A 9,958-nucleotide genomic window follows, 5' to 3' on the forward strand; every position below is an offset into this window, starting at 1 on the left:
AAAAAAAAAAAAAAAAAAAAAAAGGAAAGGAAAGAAAGGAAAGAAAAAATAATAATGATCGAAATACCTGTGCTGTAGTTTCTTCTTTTATTTAGTCATTCAATCCGAAAGCATTTACACAAGGTCTGATAATTGTAAGACACTGAAATAGAAAGATCCCAGATGTTTCTAGGTATTCTTCTTAAGAAATGCTCAGGCTCCACAGGGTAGGGACACAGAGGCAGACACATAATTGAAATATCATACATGGTGTGACCCTGTGTTCATTTGTAACGAAAACATATAGGTTTATGGGAACATAGAGGAGATAAATTCATCTCAGGAGGGTGTGGATTAAAAAGGGGCTTAGGAAAAGCTTCCAATAAGCATCAGCACATGAATTAAGACTGAAAGTCTTTGCTTACAAGGGGATTGAGCCAGTTCAAGGGGAGAAAAACATTAGAAAATGGTGCCCCTTTTAAGGAGCTCAAGTAAGTGATATTTCCAGAGTGCAAAAAGTGGCAAGACATGAGACAAGACAATGTTGATCAACTTTGGCTAACTTCAGGAGAGAAAAAGAAATGCTGGAAGGGTATAGGATGGCTCATAGAGAGTCTTTTAGCCCTCATTAAGGAGCTTGGACTTAATCCTGAAGACAACAATGAACCATCTGGAAGATGCTATGTTCATATTTGTGTTTGAAATCATTTATGTGGATTACTCTACAAAGGGTGGATTTAAAGGAGACCATTAGGATTCTCTTGGCAATGGGCTGAGACAAAGAGGTTGGAGAAGAGCTCGGGAGTATTGGGACATAAAATTTGCAAAAACAGAAAGAAATCAAGGATACAGCTTAGAGGACATGCCAAAACTGCCCCCAAGAATAACGAAAACAAAGCTGGTGTGATGGGGAAGGTGATTAGAGCTCAATCAGGAGGAGTTTTAGGCACCAATGAATATCCAGGTGGAAATAACAGGAGAAAATTGCATACATGATTCAGCAACTCAGGGAAGATTCTGGCTGAAGAGACTCACTAGAAGTTATCAGCATGCAGCATAGCTGCACTAGGAGGGCACTTGGCTGCTGAAAGTTTGCCTGTTAATAATACTACTCAGGGAGAGCTGTGGCATGAAAGGAGCAGGAGGCCTTTACTGTACTGTGAGATTTTTTTGAAGACCAAATGAAAGACTCTGTGAAATAAGAATACAGAAGTATGACGTGGTTATTATTTGAACTTGACTCAAATGCTCAAATGATATACATTTAAAAACAATAGAGCTGTAATCAAACAGCATAAACAAAAATCATCTGTTGATGTAGAATAACTGCAGTGGTATAAGGAGGTGAGGCATTTCGGAGGTGATTAGGTCATGAGGATGGAACTCTTATGAATGGGATTAACGCCCTTATGAATTAGGCCCCAGAGAGCTGTCTTACACCTTACAACATAGAGAACACAGGGAGAAGTTCCCATTTGTAAACAAGGAAACAGGCCCACACCTTGACCTCAAACATCCTAGCCTCTGGAGTTGTGAGAAATGAATTTCTGTTGTTGATAAGCTACCTAGCCTATTGTATATTGTTATAGCAGCTAAATGAACTAAGACACTCGTTTACCAAAATAGTTTTATAGGTATGAGATTGAGAGACATCACGATGAGCAGAAAATGTGACTATGAAAATTTTATAACTCCACTGAAAATCTATCCAGATTAAATTATTGGGAAGAAATTGATGAAGGAAACAATAGCTAATGCTTGAAAAATGATTTTAACTTTTCTAAGGTTTTGGGTTTCATTTATTCCTTACATTTTCCTGTGTGTACATTCAAGAACAAGTCAAATTAATTAGAACAATACTCTTTGAAGTTGAAATAGCTAAGTCATTCCTCAGGAGAAATTAGTCCTTAAGAATTCTAGGACACTATAGGATTTAAAGAACTGGTGAGGGATTAAAAGCTCACACTATTTTGGTAACCAAGTCCAATGAATTTTAAAACTAATTATTGGGCTTTTTATTACATCAAAAGTAGATAGCGGATAAGATGATTTTATTTATGTCCTCAGTATTAAACTTTAACTTCATCCCTTTTCCCCAGTAAATGAACCAAAATTAACTTTGCCACTTTCCCAAAAATAATCTTAAAGTTAGTGCACAGTACTGAGATAATAATTTCAGTAGAACTGTGCTTCATTTAAATAAATAAATAAAATGAATTAGGTGAATTGTATTCATTTAGTATGTCGAGATTTCAGGTTCTTTTTTTCCAGTACAGCAGAGTAAGATGCAACACTCCCTTGGGTTTTGTTGAAGCCCAACAAGAAGAGTTTGTTAATTTCGTACAGTATTGCATTAAAAAAGACGTCATGGGCCAGGCACGGTGGCTTATGCCTGTAATCCCAGCACTTTGGGAGGCTGAGGCGGGCAGATCATGAGGCCTGGAGTTTGAGCCCAGCCTGGCCAAGATGGTGAAACACCATCTCTACTGAAAAATACAAAAATTAGCTGAATGTGGTGGCACGCACCTGTAATCTCAGCTACTCAGGAGGCTGAGGCAGAAGAATTGCTTGAACCCCCCGGGAGGCAGAGGTTGCAGTGAGCTGAGATCGCACCACTGCACTCAAGCCTGGATGACAGAGCAAGACTCCGTCTAAAAAAAAAAAAAAAAAAAAAACCATCATGTTGGTTTTAATATAGTTAGGGTTAGTGTTAAAAACTGTAAGGACACGTGTACACGAATGTTCATTGCAGCACTGTTTATAATAGCAAGGACCTGGAACCAACCCAAATGCCCATCGACGATAGACTGGATAGGGAAAATGTGGCACATATACACCATGGAACACTATGCAGCCATAAAAAACGATGAGTTTGGGTCCTTTGTGGGGACATGGATGAACCTGGAAACCATCATTCTCAGCAAACTGACAGAGGAGCAGAAGATCAAACACCGCATGCTCTCACTCATAGGCGGGTGTTGAACAATGAGAGCACATGGACAAAGGGAGGGGAGCACTACACACTGGGGTCATTTGGGGGGAAATAGGGGAGGGACGGTGGAGGGTGGGGAGCTGGTGGGGGATAGCAGGGGGAGAAATGCCAGATGTAGGTGATGGGGAGGAAGGCAGCAAATCACACTGCCATGTGTGTTCCTATGCAACAATTTTGCATGTTCTTCACATGTACCCCAAAACCTAAAATACAATAAAATAAATAAATGGGAAAAAAAAAAAACAGCAGAAGAATATAGTATTTGGAATCAATTGTAAGACCTTGTTGCAAGCTAGTTAACAACATTGAACCTTCACTGTAAAGTCAAAATAATGACACCTCCCTAGTCCTATTTAAGAGATGAATTAGATGATGTATATAATGGGCTTAGTACAGTAGCTGGTAATTTTTTCTTAATAAATTAATAGACACTCTTATTGCTAATAATACAAACATTATTTTCATAAATAAAATCACTTTTATAATTTTCTCATGTAAGGTGACCTTTACAATTCAGAGTTTATTTTGACTGCCCAGCATGTAAACACTTACAATGTTAAAGGGCTCTCAAGATAGGTGAAAACCAGGTCATACTTACTGCTATGAAAACTTAAAAACATGTTGATGTTTCTTTCTCTCTCTGACCAACTAGATGTTCCCACTGTGGAAGGCACAAATGTATACTCACATGGCTTGGATTCGAAGAGTACTTTAAAAAAATTCTGTTTAGCTAAAAATGTACACCTAATTTGTCATTACCTTTTAGTCCTTTTCAAGTATTTTTTGAGAATTGAAACCAATTTTCTCACTCATTAAGTTATTCCTTTTTATTTATTGCTTATATATTACATATAAATATATTAATATTAACATTTGTAAATATTTTTTAATTTATTATTTCTGTGAAAAAAAAGATAAGTGACCAATGAGCAGGTCACAGTGAAAATATCTCATGATAAATGAGGAAAGAAAATTAAATGATATTAGCAAATATGAGAAAGTCAATTGTATTGTTATGGCTGAAAATTAATTGAAAATTGCATAAGTCTAGTTGTGTTGAATACAGTGGCAAAATTATGCTAGATTTCATTTATTTTTAGTATTACTTGTTCCTCCAAAAAATCATTAAGCATTGTTTTTTCCTACAAGTATTATATTTCTGATTTTAAAAGACTAGGGCTTATTATAAGGCTGAGTTTTTATGACATTTTTATCCAGGCCAGTGGCTTTTCTATCTTTTATCTAAAAGTTTATGGTATATTGTATTTCATTAACATCCATCGTCATAAAAGCTTTTTAATTTATGTTCAGAAGACACTGAGAACCGCTATGAGATATTGACTCTGACTAAGTTATAATGTAGTTGCATCTTTGTGTACACTATGTACTGGGGTTTAGTTTTCAAAAGCCCCAAACATAGCACAAATGAATGATCTCAGTGGTCAGGAGTCCACTTGTAGGTGCATAGTAACCACTCAGTAATTTAAAGTTGATTGATTCTTCCACTGTTCATGCACTGTCCTGGCCAGACCTAAAAGTAAATTAATGTTTAGACTCTGATCAGAAGATAAAACACATTTCTAGTTTTGGAAATATTGAGCAGAATTACTAGTACTGGATGATTATTATTGTGTCATTCCACTCCCATAAAAACACAGAAGAAAGCAAAAGTTTGACATAAAGGCAATAATCCAATCCCTCCCTCCTATGCAACTTTCCACTACCATTTAAAAATGAGATTATAGTGTGTAGTGGGCAAAATAATGCCCACCACCCCCCTCCCTTCAGAAGAATGTCCAAGTCCTAATCCCTAGAAGCTGTGAATACATTATGTTACATGGCAGAAGGGGATTAAGGTATTAAGGTTGCAGATGAACTTCAGGTTGCTAAGCGGCTGGTCTTATAATAGAGAGATTATCCTGGATTATCTGAGTGGGCCCAATTAATCACAAGAATCCTTATAAGTGGAAGAGAGAAGCACAAGAGAGTCAGAGAGAGATGTGATGGCAGAAGCCAGGTCAGAGTGGTGCAACCTTGGTGGCTCTGAATATTGAGGAAGAGGACACAAGCCAAGGAATGTGAGCAGCCTCTAGAAGCTGGAGAAGACAAGGACACACAGTATCCCCTAGAGTCTCCTGAGGGAATGCAGATTTACTGATACCTTGATTTTTAGCACAGCCAGACCTGTGTTGGACTAACACCTGCCTAACTGCAATATGTGTTGCTTTTAACTACTAAGCTTGTGATAATTGGCTATGGCTACAATAGAAAGTAATGTATAGTGCTCATTATTATATAACTTTCTAAAGTTGCTAAGTGGAATACCTGGAAATTTGAAAATGAAGGCATTACTCTATCCTAGATAACCTTTTTTTGTGTGTGTGCCTTCCCATTATGAAATTCCAGTTTCCTCCCATTAAAATGTATGCAATAGCAACTAAACTGGTCCCTAACTTACAGCTTTGACAGAAGGTACTTAAAAGCCCCCTCTCTCCTTTATTTCCCTCTCAGACAATTTTTTATTTGCTCTGTTTATTTGACTTTTTTAAACTTCTATACCAGGAGAAAGTCTTTATTTTGGGAAAATAGTGTTATTTATATACAGTTCACATCAACCTTTCTATTAACAATTTTAAATTTCCAGCAAACACACATATTTCTTGGCTATCTAGTGTTGGACCCGTCTGTTAGGAAGAGATAAATCCTTTGTTAAGATTCATGAGACCAGTATTTATAAGGCCAGGTATTGCTGAAAATAAATAGGAATCCTAAATGTCACTAATGACCAAAATTACCCTGGAAAGAGATTTTTCTTTCAGTAACAAGCTCTTGACATGGTCATTCCCACCATTCCACAGTATTTGTTGACCTTATTATTATCAAAATAAATAGTGAAGCTGACAGGCATAGGAAGACACAGGTTGTATAGAGGAGGGGTGACTCATAGGGTACCAAGCATCATTTGGGGTGAAAGCTGGGTGGCCTGAATAGTCAGGAATGGCGTCATCCCATCTTCCTAGAAAACCTTTCCCAGAGGTAATTTGTCTCCAGTTTGAACTACTACATGTTAAAAAGAGTTTCTTCTATATTGTTATTTTTTTTTCTTACTGAGTCTACTGACTAGAGCATTCAACTGGTAAGAATTATTCTCGCCTGAATTAAATATGGATGGGTAACTCATACCCATTTCAAGTTCAACAGACATCTTGAACTATTTTTCTAACATTTGGGATTTGGCAAAAAAATATTTTACTCAGTAATTTTCTGCTTAATTTTTAAACCCTTGTATATTTAAGGGGAATTTAATCCATATGTTTCTGATTCATTTATCATTAACTGATCAGGTTGGTTTTCTGTTGCCGTGTTTGTGGTGGGAGAGATGTTTTAGGGATACTTTCGACAAATTTCTTGGGGAAAAAAATGAAAGCTTCATTCTGCCAGAAGAAATCAAATGTCAAAGCAAAGAAGACAAGAGATGTTCTAGACTCATGTCAGCAATGCAGCCTGACTGAAAAAGAGAAAGACCATTCTGCTCCTAACTTGACTGCTAAGGATGAAAGGTGTTGTGGATTTTGAATTGCAGACATAAATAAGTGCTCTCAAAATCAGTATTCACTCACCATTCTGGGTACTGGTGTCCAATGTGTCTGAGAAAAAAAAGGCAACTCCTTATGTCAAGGGCAAAAAGAAGAGCCAAAAAGAAGATGTTTTCAGCAGCTGAGAATAAAATTGTTTATTATTATATACACAGTGAAAAGAGAAAGAAAATGAGGGGTTAGAAGACAAAAACAGAGGAAACAGAAAGCACAAATAACTAATTTCTGAGATTCTCTTCTAATATTCCATAAATTTAGATTTTAAAATGTTAATCTAGGAAATCCTATCCAGAGCAACCAGGTAAGAGAAAGAAGCAAAAGGCATTCAAATAGAAAAAAGAAGTCAAACTATCTCTCAGTACTTACAATATGATTCAACGCTTAGAAAATCCTAGAGGCTCTGCCAAAAGGCTACTAGGACTGAAAAAATATTTTTAGTAAAGTTTCAGGATACAAAATCAATGTACACAAATTATTAGCATTTCCCCATGCCAATAATGTCCAAGCTGACATTCAAATCAAGAACACAATCCCATTAACCATGGCCACAGGAAAATCAAGTACCTAGGAACAATGCTAAGGAAGTGAAAGATCTCTGCAAGGAAAACTACAAAATACTGCTGAAAGAAAGCAGACACAAATCAAGGGAAAAACATTCCATGCTCATGGATTGGAGGAATCAATATCTTTAAAATGGCCATGCTGCTCAAAACAATGTACAGATCCAATGCTATTCCTATCAAACTACCAACATCATTTTTCATACAATTAGAAAAAAAAAACTATTTTAAAATTCATATAGAACCAAAAAATAACCTGAATAGCCAAAGCAATCTTAAGTAAAAAGAAAAAAAGCTAGTGACATTATTCCATCCGACTTCAAGCTTTACTATATGGCTACAGTAACCAAAACAGCATGGTACTGCTACCAAAACAGACACGTAGACTATTGGAACATAATAGAAAACTCAGAAATAAAGTCATACTCTTAGAACCACATGATCTTCATCATGGCCAACAAAAACAAGCAATGGAGAAAGAAGTCCCTATTCCATAAATGGTTCTGGAATAACTGGCTAGTCATACACGGAAGACTGAAACTGGACTCCTACCTTTCACCACATAAAAAAATGAACTCAAGATGGACTAAAGATTTTAAATGTAAGACCTAAAACTATCAAAATTCTAGAAGAAAGCCTTGGAAATACCCTTCCTGATGTTAGCCTTGGCAAAGAATTTTTAGCTAAATCCCCAAAAGCAATTTCAACAAAACAAATATTGACAAGTGAGACCTAATTAAACTAAAGAGCTTCTGCAAAGAAAAGANAAAAAAAAAAAAAAAAAAAAAACTATAAATAGGGGAAACAGACAAACTACAGAATGGGAGAAAATATTCACAAACTATACCCTCCTACAAAGATCTAATATCCAGAATCTATAAGAAACATACACAAATCAGCAAGCAAAAAACCAACCCATTAAAAAATTGGCAAAAAAATGAACAGACACTTCTCAATACAAGTGGCCAAGAAACACATGAAGAAATGCTGGTCATCACTAATCATTGGAAAAATGCAAATCAAAACCACAACGAGATACCATCTCACACCAGTCAGAATGACTATTATTAAAAAGTCAAAAACCAACAGATGTCAGCAAGATTGTGGAGGAAAGGAAACACTCATGCACTGCTGGTGGGAATGTAAATTAATTCAGCCCCTGTGGAAAATGGTGTGGATATGTCTCAAAGGACTCAAAACAGAGCTACCATTTGATCCAGCCATTCCATTACTGAGTATATACCCAAAGGAAAACACATTGCTATACCAAACAACAAGTGCACTTATATGTTCATCAACATGCAGTTCACAAGAGCAAAGACATGGAATCAACCTAGGTATCCATCAATGGTCGATTGGATAAAAAAAAAGTGCTATATAAACACCATGGAATACTATATAGTCAGAAAAAAAGAATGAAATTATGTCCTTTGCAGCAACATGGATGGGACTGGAGGTTATAATTCTAAGTGAACTAATGAAGAAACAGAAAACCAAATACTGCATGTTCTCGTTTATAAGTGGGAAGTAAACATTGAGGACACATGGACATAAACATGGGAACAATACGCTGTGGACCACTAGAGAGGGGAGGGAGGAGGACATGGCTTAAAAAACCACCAATCAGATATCACGCTTACTACCTGAGTGCAATACATGCATGTAACAAATCTGTGTATGTACCACCAATATCTAAAATAAAAGTCAATATTTTTAAAGAAAGAAAAACTTAACCTATACTATGACTACTTGTAATAAACTAAATAATTTTTAAATGATGCAATCAATATTACTTATTCTATTTCCATCCTTTCCTCAATGTATTGGTTTACAGAAAGTTTTAAAAAGCTACATTATCATATTTCTTCAATTTGACTTTTGCTTCTCTCCAATGGTTTTCATTACTTATCCTGTTTTAGAAGCTAAAAGTTCTAGTTAAAAATAAAAGATATTGCATTTTTAACAGGTTTTGATTTATGTGCAAAGCTGTGTGTGTGTGTGTGTGTGTGTGTGTGTGTAAAGTTTTTGGCATCAAAACGAGTTAGCTTCAGGACTCTCTTATTTCTATCATTGATATTGCAGTTATTTCAATTGAGTTGAATATAAAAACACCATGTCTGAGTCACAAAAAGTTTTATAGAATTGTATATGCAAATTCTGATATTCATTCAACAAATATTTAGAACACCTTCTATGTGCACAACGTTGTGATGAGGAATTAATACACTGGGGCAAGGGGCCAGTTCCTGAGCTTAAGTGTTTAACACAATATAAGTAGAGGAATAAAATTATATTAAGTTCCCAGTTTCACAAAACTATCTGTCTTTTGTTAAAGAAGCCTGCCTTGAAAGCATACCTCAATTTTATATGTAGAGAATTTTAAAATTAAGATTTTAAAAAATTATCAAGTTCTACAGCTCCAGATAACCCAGTCTCTTAGGAATATTTTCTTAGTTTACATCAAACTATTTTAAATCATGCCTTCTAATGAGGTGTCAACCATGTCAGCCAATCTGAGTGGTCCTGGCATTTCATAAGAATGACAAGTTGACTATGAAAATGAGAGAGAAGGAAATCATGAGAAATTGTTTTAATGCCCAAAAGCAGCTTATCATTTTCAATGTCTCTAAGTGGTGTTTTTTTTGGGGGGAGTCCCAATTAGAAATTTTTAGGCCGGGCGCGGTGGCTCAAGCCTGTAATCCCAGCACTTTGGGAGGCCGAGGAGGGTGGATCACGAGGTCAAGAGATCGAGACCATCCTGGTCAACATGGTGAAACCCCGTCTCTACTAAAAATACAAAAAATTAGCTGGGCATGGTGGCACGTGCCTGT

This window comes from Cebus imitator, unplaced genomic scaffold (genome assembly GCF_001604975.1).
Source record: "Cebus imitator isolate Cc_AM_T3 unplaced genomic scaffold, Cebus_imitator-1.0 Scaffold109, whole genome shotgun sequence".
In the NCBI taxonomy this organism is placed as follows: Eukaryota; Metazoa; Chordata; class Mammalia; order Primates; family Cebidae; genus Cebus; species Cebus imitator.